This window comes from Gorilla gorilla, chromosome 12 (assembly GCF_029281585.2).
Source record: "Gorilla gorilla gorilla isolate KB3781 chromosome 12, NHGRI_mGorGor1-v2.1_pri, whole genome shotgun sequence".
Classification (NCBI taxonomy): domain Eukaryota; kingdom Metazoa; phylum Chordata; class Mammalia; order Primates; family Hominidae; genus Gorilla; species Gorilla gorilla.
This window is the reverse complement of record NC_073236.2, coordinates 94,774,015-94,791,207: the sequence shown is the minus strand read 5'-3', so window position 1 is coordinate 94,791,207 and position 17,193 is coordinate 94,774,015. Positions and strand designations below refer to the sequence as shown.

The 17,193-nt window shown below is 50.0% G+C and overlaps 1 long non-coding RNA gene across 1 annotated transcript in view; it reads left to right on the top strand.

Annotated features, from left to right (window-relative positions):
* The first annotated feature begins 14,874 nt into the window (after positions 1-14,874).
* The window catches only part of LOC129531573 (uncharacterized), a 28,492-nt gene continuing 26,173 nt past the window's right edge, over positions 14,875-17,193 (top strand). Inside the window, exon 1 of the long non-coding RNA XR_008676840.2 lies at positions 14,875-14,972. This is a non-coding gene — a long non-coding RNA (uncharacterized lncRNA). The remainder of the gene's footprint in view (positions 14,973-17,193) is intronic.

The window sequence follows — 17,193 nt, the reverse complement described above, 5'->3', positions numbered from 1 at the left end:
GGAGTGGGAAGCCGGGGGTCTATCTCCTGCCCATGGGCTTTCCTATCTGGCCACATGGTAGATGAGCCCCTGCTTCTGGCCAGTTCTGCCCTCCTTGCCTCCATTTCATTTCAGGATTCCTGGCCACTCTCTCTGGTTGCCAGCCCAGCACCAAGCCTCCCAGACATTGATTCTCTGCTGCTCTGTGGCATAGAAGACTACAGTGATGGGCTTTGCAGACTTCACCTTGGAGTCCCCCTTTCATCCCTGCTCATTAGTCTCCTCCTTGGTTGTTTGGTTGCATTTTTCCTAATGCCAAGGGGTAGGGGCAACGTATGATATCTTCGCTTTTTTACATCTCAGCACGACCCTGGCTTCCCCTCCTTCCTCCTTCCCGCTGCCTTGCCTTTTTACCCATCTCCCTCCTGCTCACAGGATGGACACTGCCTTGTCCCTAGCAGCTCCAGCAGCCCCCTTCTCCAAATGCCCCCTTCTCTAGGTGGCCCTTTCCGTCATGTCCTGGCCTTTGGATGTTGGTTCCCATAATGCAGATGAGAAGGTGGAGGCAGAGAGAGGGGAAGAAGCCAGCCAAGGCTGAACACTGAAGCACCCTCAGGGCCAAGGCAGGCATTCTTCTGCTGGAGCGAAGGGCCCCTGGGTGACCCAGGATGCCCATGAAGAAGGTTCCCATCCCTGGGGCCCTGCTAAAGCTTCCCAGTGGGGGCCACATGTCTCCCACACTTCTAGGGCAGTGTTATCCAAACTTACCTGACCATGAGGGGCACCTGAGGCTCTTGTCAAATGGTCACAGTTCTGAGTCCTTATTGCATTGGAATCCCCAGATGCTGGAAGTGATTCTTATGAATAGGCATGATGGGAAAATACTGCCTGATGGCCTTGTTCCTCAGTGCAAGGCTGAGGGAGGGGTCCTGGCAGCGCTAGTATCTCTTGGGGACTCGTTAGAAACGCGTTTTAGAGTTTGAGACCAGCCTGGCCAACGTGGTGAAACTCTGTCTCTACTAAAAATACAAAAATTACCAGCATGGTGGTGCTGGCCTGTAGTCCCAGCTACTTGGGAGATTGAGGCAGGAGAATTGCTTGAACCTGGGAAGCAGAGGCTGCAGTGAGCCAAGATTGTGCCACTGCACTGCAGCCTGGGTGATGACTCCATCTCAAAAAAAAGAAAAAGAAAAAGAAAAAAGAAAAAGAAAAAGAAAAATGCATTTTAACAAGATCCCAGGAGATTTGTAGGCACAGGGGTGTCTCTGGGTTGGAAATTCTTCAAGGTGACACTTTGTGTCAGGGAGAAATGCAGGCCTTGTAACCTTGGTCCTGTCATTTCAGCAATCTGAGCTCTGGTCTTGCTCCTCTGTGAACTGGTGGTAATAACAGCTGGGCACTGGTTGTGATGACCAGATTGGATGTGGGGCTGGAAACATTTCACCAAATTTAGAAATGTGGTCTGCCCCTGGTGTCTGGCCCTTGTCCTTGGCAGCTGCTCATTTCACTGTGGCCACCCCAGGACTCCCTATCCCGTCTGTCTTCTCACAGGTGCTGCCCTCCCTGCCAGCCCCGGCCTCAGTGGGGCTCTTCGACTCTTGCAGATAAACTCTTGAGAAGGTGGCCAGCCTCTGGGGGGGTCTCCACCTTGGCCACAACCACAGCCCCTCCTTCCTACCCCCACCTCTAGTCATGGAAACCAGACGCCCCAGTCACTCAATGGACAGATGCTGAAGAACTTGGAGAATAATCACAGACAGAGCCCCCTTCCCAGAGGGACAGACCCATTGCCAAGGCCTCAGCCCAGAGGGACTGTGCTGGTCCCAGAAACAGCCCACATAGAAATGGTTTGGACGATTGGCTGGCCTTGTAAGCGTGGCTGGACGGGGGCCAGCTGGTAAAACATTGCGGTGGTGAGGAAAGGTGCCTGGAGCTAATGTGTATAGATAGGAGTATCATTGTGCCACCGGGCCAGGCATTCCCCACCCAGCTGACCTGACTTATGGATGGAGGACAAGATGCGGCTGCTGCCAGCTTACCCAGACCCCCAGACCACGCAGCACTTCCTGGCCTCAGACAGTTCCTCCTCTATGAAAATTTGTCCAATCAGAGCAGCCACAGGCTGCCCCAGCCTCTCTGTATTCACATCCTGGACCTTCCTGGCCTGACACCCTCAATTTTATACTGCATCTTGTTTGCTTCCATAAATGTCGTCCTGTGTGTCAGATCACATGTCCCCCTTTTTTTGTCTCAGAAAATAAGATTGTTATATTTACATTACTTCATTGAGTTTTATTTTGTGGAAGGCAGAGGGAGAGCGTAAGTAATGAGTTTGTTGTGTCTTGCTTTCCAACCCATTGTAGATTTCCTATTTTTTTCTTTCCTGTTGTAAATGTTAATCAATCAATCTACAATCATGTATAATAATAACACTTATACTTTCGGTTAGTGGCTCTGAGTTCTACTGACTTAAGTCCCATACACCCACCAGCCTGGAATTCCTTCCAGTGGGGCTACCCCACAGCTTTCTGGGGCACAGCCTTGCTTTCTCTCACAGTCTTATCACTGTTGAAAAAAGCCGACATTGTCTTCTTGATTCAAATAGGCCTTCTGGAAAACATTATTCTGAACAATCTCACAAAGATCTATAAAGAGTTGTCTTTCTTTCTTTTTCTTTCCTTCTTTCTTTCTCTCTCTCTCTCTCTCTTTCTTTCTTTCTTTCTTTTTCTGAGTTGGATTATCTTTCTGTCACTCAGGCTGGAGTGCAGTGGCACGATCTTGGCTTACTGCAACCTCCACTTCCTGGGTTAAAGTGATCCTCCTGCCTCAGCCTCCCAAGTAGCTGGGACTAGTGTGCCCACCACCATGCCTGGCTAATTTCTGTATTTTTAGTAGAGATGGGGTTTCATCATGTTGGCCAGACTAGTCTTGAACTCCTGGCCTCAAGTAATTCACCCGCTTCAGCCTCTCAAAGTGCTGGAATTACAGGCATGAGCCACCGCACCCAGCCAAGAGTTTTCAAAAATTGTGAACCAAACACCCAGCACCTTAAAGTATGTGAGAAGTTTAAAATTCCACAATTAGACCACCTGATCTCCACACGGGGGATACTGTGATCCCGGGAGAGCCTTGCCCGGGAAGCCTGGATTGTTCTAAAGCTTGGAAGTGACATCCCAGGTCCACACTGTAGGTTTCCTCTCAGCTCTGGGTCTGGGGGCCTTTGTCATGGCTGCAACTTGCAGAGAGGTGTCTTAGGACTGGGATGCCGCTGGCTGAGGCCCTCTTGAGGTCCTTTTTCCCTTTCTACAGCCACATATTGGATTCTCTTATCGGAGCTTGGCAAGCTCTTCCCAGGGGATTTGCTGTTCCTGGCTACTTCCTCTCTTCCTCCTCTCCCCTTCCTTCTTAAGTCCCCACCCTCTTCATCTTCCTCTTTTCCCTTCTTCTCCCTTTTCTTTTCTGTCTTTCTTTTTTTGAGATGGAGTCTCGCTCTGTCGCCCAGGCTGGAGTGCAGTGGCATGATCTCGGCTCACTGCAACCTCCACCTCCTGGGTTTGAATGATTTTCCTGCCTCAGTCTCCTGAGTAGCTGGGATTACGGGCACACACCACCATGCCCAGTTAATTTTTTTTTTTTTTTTTTTTTTTTTTTTAGTAGAGATGGGATTTCACCATGTTGGCCAGGCTGGTATCAAACTCCTGACCTCAGGTGATCCACCCACGTCGGCCTCCCAAAGTGTTGGGATTACAGGCATGAACCACCAAACCTGGTGTTCTTCCCTCTTTTCTTGCCCTTCCCTCATCTGCCTTTCTGGACAGCCCCACCCAGTGTTCCCTCTCCCTGGGGTCTGTGTTCCGTGTGACAGCCCCCTGCAGGTGGAGGAGCCAGCTCCCCGTGTCCTTGCCTCCCTGGTGCGCCAGCCTCCCTGCCTGGCTCAGCCGCCTCGGCAGATGCAGGCACCCCCTGCATTGTTTCCTGTCCTGAAGACGAGCAGCTGCCGCACTAATTGCCACCAGCAGGGGGGCCGGGCTGTGCTCGCACTCCTCCTGCCGATTAGGGGGCGACAGGGGGGCGGTGGGGGGGCAGTTTTCAGGAGCCGAATGAGCTGAGCCAGTGTTGAGCATTATTCCAGGAATTTTAAACACTCGTTAAAGGCTTTGCCATGTCTCACTTCAGTACACATCATGCTCCAGTTACTGCTCGGAACTGCGGGGGCATCAGCCCGGGCAGCACTTATCAATATTTTAGCACGAGAAAGGCAAATGATGTTGAAACATTGAACTATATTTCCATCTGTTCAAACTGAAATGGAACAAGCTTAGCTCAGGAAATGGAATCTCTCCTCCCCAGCTGCCTTGGAAGCAGCAATACCCACTGGCCTGGCCTTGGCCCTTGCCTCAGTTTCCCCTTCACTTCTCTTCTCGATTAGTCCCCAGTGATCATAGCTTATGGGCATGATATTGAGCAGGTGTTAGGTTTGTGGGTAGAGCAGGAGTGGTGGTACCTCAAAGAACCTGAGAGGGACCCCCGCTCTTGTTAAAACGTGCCTTCCCCATTGACTGACAGAGAACAGTGGGGTCAAATGCGGTCTGTCTTAGTGCCAGGGGACATCCTCTCCATCCCCTGCACGGGCCTGTTTCAGTGTCTCTGGACCGTCCGTCCTGCAGGAAGACCCAGGATGGCTGGCTGGATGTGAAAAGGAAAGCACTGACCACATACAGGTGGACGAGCACTGTAAATACCACATACAAATAAAGCATTTATGGTAGACCCCTGTTTCCCCTGGAACAAAACAGAATTTATTGGCAGGAAAGAAACTTAAGAAATATTGGCATTCAGTTGTCTGAGAAGAACAGAGAAGTTTCTATAGTGTGGAAAGCAGGGTGGCTGATGTGGGTGGAGATGAGTCATCTCAAGTGATTTAGGGGAGAGCCCATGGGATCTCTCCTCCATCAGGGCCCCCAAAAGGCCTGTGATTAACAGTATTCAAGGAAGAAGGAACCCTTTTGTCCCCAGCGCTAAAGCAGAATGGGGGATTGGTTCTTCCCATTTCCCCTCAGACTGTCTTTTGGCAACCTCTCCCTTTGAGGCTGTTCAGTTTGATTTGGTTCATCTGCAGGGAAATAGGGGTGGGGTGGGTGAAGGGCATGTGGTAAGAGATGGGCCCAGAGCCTGCATTCCCCAAGTCTCACCCTGCTAAGAGGGGTCCTGGGGACTGGTGTGGGGTGTATACTTTTTGTTTCTGGTATCAACTGAAGAATAATTGCAAGACATTCGTCACCCAGGCCCCCATGCAGGCAGCTAGGCTGGTGACAACTTGCCTTTTGGGGAAGGGGTTTCCACTGTGACAACTGTAGCAGCAGCAGAGAGGCTCTCGTCTGTCACAGGAGATCGAGGGCTGCAAAAGCCCGAGAACCCACTGATTTCATCCCTCTCTCTTTTTGCAGACAAGGCCACCTACATCCCAAGCCAGCTGGAGGAGCAGCTTCCAGTCTTCAGAGATGGGCCCCTCTTCTTCAGGTTGGCCTTGGTAGTCAGGACAGAGGACAGAGGGATATATTGTAACATATATTGTAAAATTTGAGCCACATACACGGGATAAACGACAACGCAAATAATCATCTCCGAAAAGAAATCTGACATCCGACGACTTAGAGGCCAGAGCCATTGCTGACGCTCACGGGGATGAACATTCTTTGCAAGCATTTGTGCCTCAGTGAGGGTGGTGGGGAGCCAGCAAAGTGCTGGGCTCTGCAGAAATCTAGGGGGCTGCCTGGGTGATGTACGAATGCAGACCTATTACATCAATAGAAAAATGTAATGTGTTCATTACTATCAAGGCGGAGTGCTTTTTAAATTCACCATTTCTGAAAGACTCAGGATTCATGTCAAACTGTATGAAAAGACCCAGCCTTTCACCTTTCTTTCTCTTGACCATAGAATGCGGGTCTAGTAGGCGGAGAGCAAAGGGGGCACTTTAGAAGAATTGTGAAGCAAGCACAGACAGGGTCACGGAGAGCCCTGGTATAGCAGAGGTCCACCCCCACCCTGGTGTCCTCATACACATTATCGCACTAAGGAACTAGGCAGAACTCTAAGAAGGGCTGGTGAAAGAGAGAAGACATGGGGACTCAGCACATTGGCTGTGCTGACATATGTGAGCCTGAGTTGGAAGATGGCATGAATTAAGACTGAAGCCAAGACCCCCTCCCTCAAAAATAGCACTTATAGATGTTAGGGGGCAGAAAGGCAAAGTCAGAGGAAGCCTAAGGTTAAGTGAGTACGTACCCTGCACCGGGCGCTATCCAAGGTACTTTACATGAATTCTTAAAGAGCTTCCGAGATATAAATATTATTATAAAACCCATTTGACTAATGGAAACCTGAGGGTCAGAGAGGTTAAATAATGCACTAAATGACATACTCGAGGTCACCGAGATAGAGAGTGGCATATTCAGAATCGGAAACTAAATCTGTAACACCTCCCAGGCTCATGTTCCTTTTATGCCACATGCCATGTGTAGCCCCAATGTCAAGGGCTAGGGGTGGGGAAAAAGAGCAGACAGAAGGCAGGATGAGACTTCCTGGAGGTCTGAGGGAAGGAACATCCTGGTGTAGGAATATTGTGCCTGCAAGGTTGCTGAGATATGTCTGTACACAGCCTGGTGAATCTGGAAGTGTTGAAGAAATGGCTTTTTTTTGTTTTGTTTTGTTTTTTTAAACAGGTGCCAGAAACCAGAGGGATCCCTAAGAGGACCAAGACAGCTGCAGAGCAAGTCCAGGTTACCCTGAAACTGAAGGTGTGAAGGTGCTAGCTCAGAGCCCAAACCCAAAGGCCACCATACAGATGGGGGACTGGTGGGCCACCAGCATTCCTGGGGCTCAGTGTGAGTGCAGGCAGCATGGACAGGGGGTGACAACATACAGTGAGGGTGGGGGCAGGCCATGTCCTGGCTTCATAAGACAGGCTAATGTTGTTTGCATGCCCCAGCTATTTACAATCAGGAGACTGAACTGTGACTCTGCAGAGGCTTATACCAGCTATATACAGGACCCCTTTTTCTTGTATGCTTTGCCCACTGTAGACACTCACGACTGTAGGGATCCCAGGTAGGAAGGTAATGAGGGAGACTAGGCTCCATCTAGCAACCATATGTGCAGAAATGACAAAGAAAACAGGACCTAGAGTTTGGAGAGAGGGTAGGTGGGGTTCTTCTGACTTCTCAGAGTACAGAGTCACATGGTTTCCCAGAAAGCAAGGTTCACAGGACACATGCATATGGACATGAACACAAGAAGAGTCTGGATCATAAGGCTGGGCCTCCAGGAACCTGAGGAAAGCTGCCCAGCCATGCCTCATGGAGAGTGAATGTTTAAAAATCAGAAGGTCATTCAAGACTGAGGACATCTCCGGAACCAGGTTTTAAGGCTGTCCTCTTAGCAGGTGGGTTTTGTCCACTCTTCAGCTCCACCGCTGACATTATCAGACTTTTTCCTGTAGGCACCAGAGTCACGGGGCCTATGACAATGTTTCAGATCTTGAAAATACATTATGAGTCCAAAATATGAAACAAGAACTATAAAAATCCCATTGATACACATTTTATTAGTATACCCATAGTTCATTAATTTAATATTTGTGCTGGGTGTGGTGGCTTTACACCTTTAATCTCAGTGCTTTGGGAGGCCAAGGTTGGAGGACTGCTTGAAGCCAGGAGTTTGAGACCTGCCTGGGCGACACAGGGAGACCCCACATCTCTACAAAAAATAAAGATAAAAATTAGCTGGGCGCAGTTGTGTTTGCCTGTTGTCCCACCTACTCGGGAGGCGGAAGTGGGAGGATCGCTTGAGCCCAGGAGTTTCAAGTGCAATGAGCCATGATCCCTTCACTGCCCTACAGCCTGGGCAACAGAGCAAAACACTGTCACTAATAAATAAATAAATATTTAATATTTGTAAAATATTTGAAATCAAATTGTAAGTTAGGATCTCATATTTCCCAAATATGCCCAATGATTGAGACATCAAAGCCAATCCTAAATGAAATGTGTCAAGATTCTATAGACAGGGAATTGTAAGCAGGAAACTTAATATGAGCAAGGTAACATTTTAGTGTGTTTGATGTGCAGCCTCTGAAGCTTTTCAAATTGGCCTGGAGGAGATTCAGCACCTTATGTGAGTCAATTCAACATTGTTTATTAAGCACCTACTATGTACTAGGCATTGTTCCAGAAACTTGAGTGACATCGATGGACCCAAAAAAGATGTGTCCTCATCTCTAAAGAGAAACAGTGAAAAGGAAGCAAAATCAATAAGTAAAACATGTAGTGTGTTTGAAGGTAACAAGGAATAATAAAAAGTGAGGCCAGGTAAGGGGACCAGGAGGGGTGGGGTGGGGTGGGGTGGGGTGGGGTGGGGTGGAGTGGGAGAAAGCAGTGGCAAGAAATGGAGTTGTCAGTTTAGGCCTCTGTTAAAAAGTGAGATGTGAGAAAGACTTGAAGAAGGTGAGCCAAGGAAATATCTGGAAGGAATGTGTTCCAAGAAGGGTGAACAGCTACAGTAAAGGCCTAAGATATGCCTGCTGTGCTTGAGGAACAGCAAGGGGGCCAGTGTAAGTTGAAGTGGGAGGCACAGAAACAATGTTGGGTCAGGGTGCAGGTCCGCCAGGCCCTACAGGTCATCACAGGGAATTGCTTCACACTCAAGGAAATTGGGGACCCTAGGAAGTTCTGAGCAAGTGGAAGGTGGGAGCTGCCATTGGCAGGAACTGGGAGAGTTGAGGGTGAGAGTGAGGCATGTTTGGGGTAGGAACAGGAGCAATCAGGATTTCAGGTTGGACATGTTGAGTCTGAGCATCTGTGAAACATTCAGATAGAGAGGTTAAGTGGGCAGTTGGGCCTATGAGTAGGAGCTCAGTAGAGGTGTACAGGTTTGAGTTTTCGGCAGATTTTATAGAGATGATGTTTAAGGCCACAGAGTGGGATGACCTCACTAAGGGAGAGTGGAGAAGGAGAAAAGAAAAGGAAAAAGGCCAGAACCCTGGGCACTCCGACTGTTATGGGCTGGGGAGAAGAGAGACGAGGAAGAACCAGCAAAACAAGCTGATGCGTGACCGGGGACACAGGAGGAAAACCAAAAGAGTGTTGTCCAGGAAGTCAAAACAGCACAGGAAGGCAGAGGGCTGCCATGATGAACATACAGGAATGCAAGTGCAGGTCTGAACAGGGCTTGGACATATGAACAACTCAGCAAGTGATAGCTATTTTTTTTTTTTTTTTGAGACAGTGTCTTGCTCTGTCACCCAAGCTGGAGTGCAGTGGTGCAATCACGATTCACTGCAGTCTTTACCTCCTGGGCTCAAGCAATCCTCCTGCTTCAGCCTCCCAAGTAGCTGAGACCACAGGCATGTGCCAACACACCCAGCTAATTTTTTAGTTTTTTTGCAGTTGTACAAAAAAATTAAATTTTTAAATTTTTTTTGCTGCCCAGGCTGGTCTCAATCCTCCCACTTCGGCCTCCCAGCGTGCTGGGATTACAGGTGTGAGCCACTGTGCCCAGCCATCATTGTTATTTGAATTACTGTATGAGTAGTGTTACGTGAGCACTGCGTGAGTGGAGGAAGGTGGAAGGCCTGGCAGAGAAACGAGCTCTTTGCTAATCAGATTATCATGGCTAAGAATCTACAGTCAACCAGAGTCTGATGGAGGGGCATCCTTGCTTAGCTACTCGCAGATTAAAGCAATTCTGCCCTGAGGAAAAGGTCCCAGGTTTAGAGACAGGGCCTTTCTGCTCCTTCCGGCCCCTGCATTCCCCACGGTGGGGAATCTGCAGGCAGGACACAGTTCTGCTGGTGCTCGGTATTGTCCCCCGGCTTGAGCTGTCAGATGATTCCCTGGACCCCTTTTGACCTCTGCCTTTGACCTGGGGATCTGGTGACGTGTGACTGGAGGCAGGTCTGCACATCCTCTGAGGTGACAGCTCACTTGAGCTCCCCCTTGTCTCTGCCTGTCACCAGGAGAAAACACCCCTTGTTGGGTTTTCTAAACATGCATCAGCTTGGGCGGTGACCCAGCCACAGATACCCAGATGGGCATAGACACTGAGGAGCGGCTGAAGCAAGGTGAGGCGAAGGTTCCAGCAGAGCCTGGGGAAGGGCCCCCAGAAAGTCAGATTCTCCCCAAGGCCATCTCTGGAGCTTGGCTTGAGTGTGGTTGTCTGCCAGGCTCTGGGGGCCCTGCAGTGGTGACTCATGGGCCATTTTTGGAGCCCAGACAACTGGAGAGATCATCAGATGGTTTGCTGGCTGTCTCATGAGGCTGCACGTGTAGCTCTGCCATCCGTCCGTGTGTCCTCGGCAGCTTGCACATGCCCGTAAGTGCTCAATGTGGGATGCCCAAGAAGCCTGGAATGCACGACCCTCTCACTGCCACCCGATCCTTAACCCTCCCAGGCAAGATCTCCAGCAGGGATGGCACTCTCCCACCTCAGCTCTTGTTCCTGGATGTATTCACTTGCTATAGGAGTCTGTGCTTTTACTGAGATGCTCCTTGAAGCAAGGGAGCTTCACAGTTAAGAGTCTGTGTTTTTAACATGCGTTGGAGGTGATTCTCATGTGCAGCCGATTTGGGACCTTCAAGTATACCCAGACCTTCCTGCCTGGGGAAGTGCTGACTGGCAGTACCAGTGATTGTTCTGCAGGCTAAATGAGTCCCCAGGTGGGACAGGGAGCGAGATGGGGTGAAAAAGTGCCAGAAAACCCCTCTGTCCCCAAAGATGCCCTCATCTAACCTGCCAATCCCACCTTCAATCCCACCATGGGGGATCACTCAAGCCTGTGGGGCTGAGTGCTGTCCTCTCTAGAACCTCTTAGAAATGCAGCTCTCGGCCGGGCGTGGTGGCTCACATCTGTAATCCCAGCACTTTGGGAGGCTGAGGTGGGGAGATCACGAAGTCAAGAGATCAAGACCGGCTGGGCACAGTGGCTCATGCCTGTAATCCCAGCACTTTGGGAGGCCAAGGCAGGCGGATCACGAGGTCAGGAGATCGAGACCATCCTGGCTAACACAGTGAAACCCCGTCTCTACTAAAAATACAAAAAAAAAAAAATTAGCCAGGCGTGTTGGCAGGCGCCTGTGGTCCCAGCTGCTCATAGTCCCAGCTACTTGGGAGGCTGAGGCAGGAGAATGGCATGAACCCAGGAGGCGGAGCTTTCAGTAAGCTGAGATCGTGCCACTGCACTCCAGCCTGGGTTGACAGAGCCAGACTCCGTGTCAAAAAAAATAGAAAAGAGATCAAGACCATCCTGGTCAACATGGTGAAACCCCGTCTCTACTAAAAATACAGAAATTATCTGGGTGTGGTGGTACACACCTGTAGTCCCAGCTACTTGGGAGGCTGAGGCAGGAGAATCACTTGAACCCGGAAGGCAGAGGTTGCAGTGAGCCAAGATGGTGCCACTGCACTGCACTCCAGCCTGGTCTGGGGACCGAGCTAGACTCTGTCTCAAAAAAAAAAAAAAAAAAAAATGCAGCTCTCTCGTGAGAGTCCATTCTTCTGCCCCAAGGATAGAGGCTGCAAAAACTGCCCACGTCATCTGGCCCAGGACGCATCCTGCCTGTGGGGTGGGCTGACCTCATACCTGCCACATACTGGGAGCCCAGAGTCCTCCCACTCCAGCCCAGCCCAGCCCAGTCCAGGGCCACCAGCTCTTAGGTTCCGAAGTAGCCCTTTGAGAGGGTGAGGGTGACATGCCATGTCTCTCTGTGCCCATCCTCCTGCCAGTCTTCTCTCCACCCTAGCATTTCAGGCAAAGGAACAGAAAGCCAGTCTGTGCCCCCACCTGACACTCTCTCCAGGAAGTGTCAGGGAGTGGGCTCTGCTGCCTGGCCCCTCACACCAGGCTTCAGGATGAAAGGAAACTCCAGAATGACAGTTTGGGATTATCTAGTGCCCTGGGCCAGATAGTCTCCTGTGAGGATTAGTGGCATCTTTGAAAAGCAGCGGCCACTCCTTTACACAATACCTCCTCTTCAGGGGATCTCCTCCCACTATCCCATACAGGGAGCTCTGAATCTGCAGAGGACAGCTTATCTTGGAACACCTTTGGGATAGGAAACTGATCACCTTTCAAGGAAGCCCAGTCCATCTGCATCTGTGCTAGAAAGTTCTTCCTTCTACCGACTCAGAAGCAGTCTCCCTGCTGTTTCCTCCTTGCATCACGGAGCAAAGCCTGCTGCTTTTTCCAGGAGCAGTGGGGGCACGAAATGTCCTATTGTTTACATACCCAAAGAGTGCTTGCTCTAAGCTCCTTCTCCTCAAGAACTCTGCAGCTGCCACTGACCACAGGATGCTCGTTTGGACAATGAAGCCCCTTTCTAATGGGAGGATACTTTCAGGATTGTTGCCCCTAGTGGGCTTCCTACTACTCCCCTTGCAGTTGCCCCTGGTGTGCCCTCAGGCTCCTGGCAACTCCACTGCTTCACTCAGCCATCACTCCAACTAGCTTTCTATATCTCCATGCCCCTGTGTTCAGTCCTAAGTGGAGCTACTGGATATTTGAGCCTCTCACTCAGCAAGCCTTGGAGCTCCTTCCCTTAAGCCCTACTAGCACCCTTCCCCCATGCATATAGGTCCCGGGGCCCAGCCACCACTGCAGGCATGGGGGAAGGGGGTGGGCAGTGCACAGGTATCCACGGCAAAGGGCCAGCGGGCTGCATCTGTGGAAACAGAATCTGTAGCCTCCCTCACTGATCCTCTCTGAATCCCCAACGCTGGAGGGTGTAATTTTTTATTGTGAAATATATATAACAAAAAATTTGACATCTATCTTAGTCCATTTTCTGCTGCCATATCAGAATACTTGAGCCTGGGTGATAAATAAAGAAAAGTAGTATATTTGGCTCACTCACAGTTCTGGTAGCTGGAAAGTCCAAGATCAGGTCTCTGATAAACCAGGGTGACACCAACCAGGAAGACTGGTATTTTGCAAGAGACAGTGTCTTAACCCAAAGCAATGCATCTATAATCGGGGAATGTCAGGCGTCGGTAATGGACAAAAGAGAGATTTGGGGTGAAGGGTCCTCAAATCATACCTCTTGGCAGTTACCTATTTTGATAGACTCAGAAGCCCCAGATTAGGGAAGGTGAAAGTAATTTACTCTAGTACCTCTTCCAGTCCCAAATCCTCTTGAGCTCACCCAGCCTCTGCCTGATCACCTCCAGTGACTGAGAACTCGTCACTTCCAAACCAGCCCAGCCATCTCTGGACTCACCTCTGAAGAGTTCTTTCTTCCTGACTCAAAGTCTGTTCCTATAGCGCCCTCTATGGGTCCCTTATCTACCCCTGGGGCTTCCTCAGGATGAATCCCATCCCATTCCTAGAAGTAGTGAGGTACCCCTTGAATTGAAGACCAGCATTCAGTCACTCTGAGGCATTCTGTTTTCGTGTAACATCCTGAGCTTTGGAAACTCTTCGTTCTAGAACCCCGTTTTGGTCTAAGGTGTCCCTTGCCTAGAGCTGACCACAGAATCTCAGTCCAGCCACAGCCACAGGGGCCTGTTTTGCCGGAGGTGGCTTGGTCCTTCTCCTCTCCTAGTCCCAGTGCTGAGACCCAGTGCTGAGAAGGGTGTGGAGGAGGAAGGGAGAAACACCAGCCTCTGTTGAGTGCCGGCAGTTGTGGAGTTATGTTCTGTGCTAGGCTTTTGCTATGGTCTCAATGTTTGTGACCTCCCCAGTTTCTTTTTCTTTTTCTTTCTTTCTTTCTTTTTTTTTTTTTTTTTTTTGAGATGGAGACTTGCTCTGTCACCCAGGCTGGAGTGCAGTAGTGCGATCTTGGCTCACTGTAACCTCTGCCTCCCAGTTCAAAAGATTCTCCTCCCTCAGCCTCCTGAGTAGCTGGGACTACAGGCGCGTGCCACCACACCTAGCTATTTTTTTGTATTTTTAGTAGAGATAGGGTTTCACCATGTTGGCCAGGCTGTACTTGAACTCCTGACGTCAGGTGATCCACCCACCTTGGCCTCCCAAATTGCTGGGATTACAGGCTTGAGCCTCGGTGCCCGGCTGACCTTCCCAATTTCATCTGTTGAAACCTAATCACCAGTGTGATTGTACTAAGAAGTGGGGCCTCTGGGAGGTGATTAGGTCACAAGGACAGAATCCTCATAAATGGGATTAGTGCTTTTATAAAAGAGACCCCAGAGAGATCTCCTGCCCTTTCCACCATGTGATGAACCAGAAAGGGATCCTTCACAAGACGTCGAATCTGCCAGTGCCTTGATCTTGGACTTGCCAGTTTCAGCTCCCTGAGAAATAAATTTCTGTTGTTCGTAAGGTTGGCATTTTGTTATAGCAGCCTGAGGGGACTAAGATAACTTTTTGCATGTATTGTCCCATTTAAGCGATTAGTCCCACTTTACAGGTGAGGAAACTGAGGCTGAAAGAAGTTAAGATTCTAGGACTCTTGACAAAAGTTTTGTGTAAACAAGAGTCGCTACAAAATCACTTTTCTAATAGCAGCAGCAGCAGCAGCTTCCTATTTGCTCAAACTGGGAGGTAAAAGCAGAGGGAGAAGATGGTCTTTATATTTAGAGTTACCTAAGGGACTTCCTGAGCTGGGAGGGGGTGAGCGGGATTCCAGTGCTTCAGAGAGGAGCTGCTGGGCTGCGGGCAAGACCCTGGCTGGTGTGGAACTATGCAGCCCCCAGCCCTGGCTAAGCCCCGCCTCTCAGGCCCTGGAGGCAGAAAGCTCCTCAGCCTGGCCCCTCCGGGATTCTGGATCCAGCTGTCCTGGTTGCTGCCTAACTTTCAGCCGTGTGTCCAGCATATCTGTGAACTGATCTAGGGCCAGAGCTCAGGGAAAATCAGAGGTAAGGTGTGGTGGGGACCTCCCCAACCCCTACGCACACACACGCACACACATGCGCAGCAAGACTCCTCCCTGGAGGTGGAAGTAGCGGTGATGTCAGGCTCCTGGACTTGTCTATTCAACCCGGTGAGTTAACAGGAGAAAGAGCAGAAGCCGGGGGCGGGAGGATGTTGAGGCTCCTCTCTGTTCCCGCCTCTCTACCCCTTCTCCAATCCCCTTCAGTAGTGGGTCAGGCTCCTGGCCTAGACATGGAATTCCCTAATCAAGTAGGAAGAGGGGTCTGAATAAGCGGAATTGGGGTGGGAGGAGCCGGGCCAGTTCTGGTGGGGGAGAGGCCGTCTCCTGCTCCCTCGGCTGCCTCCTCAGCCTCCCTGCTTGTTGGCGGCTCACACACCCTTGGCCAGGTGAGGCGGGCGTGGGCCTGCAGCCTGGGCCTGCTCAGCTGTGGACCTTGATTGTTTCTTACTAGATGACGTGTTTCTCACCACTGGAGCTACTGAAGCTCACAACCAATTTGGGAGGGGACAGACCTAGTGACTGTTTGGCCCATGGTGGCTCGTGGTGCTGTGGTCATTAGCCGGGAGTAAACGGAGTCTGTCCCACCTGGCCCACGAGGGCACCATGTCAGGGTTTGGGCACATAGTGGTATGTGATAATGAGCTTTGTTACACATTCCCTTGGTACTTCAGTTTTCCTATCTGTAAAATGAAGGCAACAATATCCACCTTATGAGTTTGTTATGAAGATTAAACAACAAATCAAGACACGAAGCAACTGCCTGGCACTTAGTAAGTGCTCAGTCAATGCAGGTTACTATTGTGGTTATCATCATCATTATTACAAAGATTATGGTTATTATTCTTGCTTGTCCTTTGGGCGCATACTTCTCTCAAGAATGCATTGGAAGCTGGGTGCGGTGGCTCACGCCTGTAATCCTAGCACTTTGGGAGGCTGAGGCAGGCAGATCTCCTGAGGTCAGGAGTTTGAGACCAGCCTGGCCAACATGGCAAAACTCCATCTCTGCTAAAAATACAAAACTAATTAGCCAGGTGTGGTGGCACATACCTGTAGTCCCAGCCACATGGGAGGCTGAGGCAGGAGAATTGCTTGAACCCAGGAGGTGGAGGTCGCAGTGAGCTGAGATAGCGCTGCTGAACTCCAGCCTGGGTGACAGAGTGAGACTCCGTCTCAAAAAAAAAAAAAAAAAAAAAAAAAGAATGCACTGGGTTCATTGGGTTCAGATGCTCTTGGGCTGTGGTCTTCCAGCTGTAGCCTCCCATTTCTATGACCTAGCATGTCTACATTCACACTATTTTTTTCCTCATCCTTTGTGGGAAACCTGCTTCTCCTCCTGAATGCCCCAGTTTGGTGAATGGCACACTATCCCTTAATGCCTGGCGTCCCTTCCGTATCCTTCCCTTCCCTCAGCCCGCTGTGCTCAGCCAGTGTGCAAATCACATCTGGGCCCAGCTACCCCACTCCAGGAGGAGTTGGTCACTCACTCACGTGCACCTGGAGTGCTTTTCCATAAGGCCAGAGTAGTGCTTGTCACATATGCTGTCATTTTTGTTTTTAAGCCTATCTTCCCTGTACAGAATGCCTAAGGGTTACGTCTTCTGTTTCTTTTATGAGGCAGGTATCAAGGATGGCTGGATAGGAAAGAGGGTGCAGGGAAGCATTGTGAACCTTGGGTCTAGTGACATCGCTATCATTCTCTCTAAACTTTAATGACCCCTCTTTGCGGTGATTAAACTGAATCTGCTCTCGCTCCTTCTAGACACTCAGGAAAATGAAGCAACCATTTCCTCCCTCCACCAGGATATGTTGATCCTAAGCCCAGAAAGGTTAGGCGACTTGCCTAAGGACACAGAGCAAATAAAAGGATTAACACATCTGAATGCAAGACATTGAGGAGTTGACACTGCCAGTTCCTCCCACTTCTTAAACAAAGCATTAGTGTGCTTCCCTGGCACCATCCACAAAGGGTGGATGGGTTGAGAAGCGGGAAGATGTAGAAGTATGGGGGTTGCACTCAAAGCCACAGGTTTGGGGGACTTGTCTCAACACACACAGGAGAGGGGAAGGACAAAGTCAAAACAAGTTCCAGACTTTTTGTGGCAAAGAAATATGCCAGAAAGATTTGAACTGTTCTAGGGAAGGCTTGCTGGAAGAAACCATCTCTCTCCTCTGACTAGGCACCCACTCCTCTGTTCAGGCAACAGCCAGTAGCAATCTTTAAGGAAGACATAATCAGGCCCTCTTTTGCATAGCTGGAGATACTGAGTGAGCTATTTTCAGATGCCCAGAACTGGGAGAGTTAGGAGATTTAGGTGTAAGCAAGATTGGG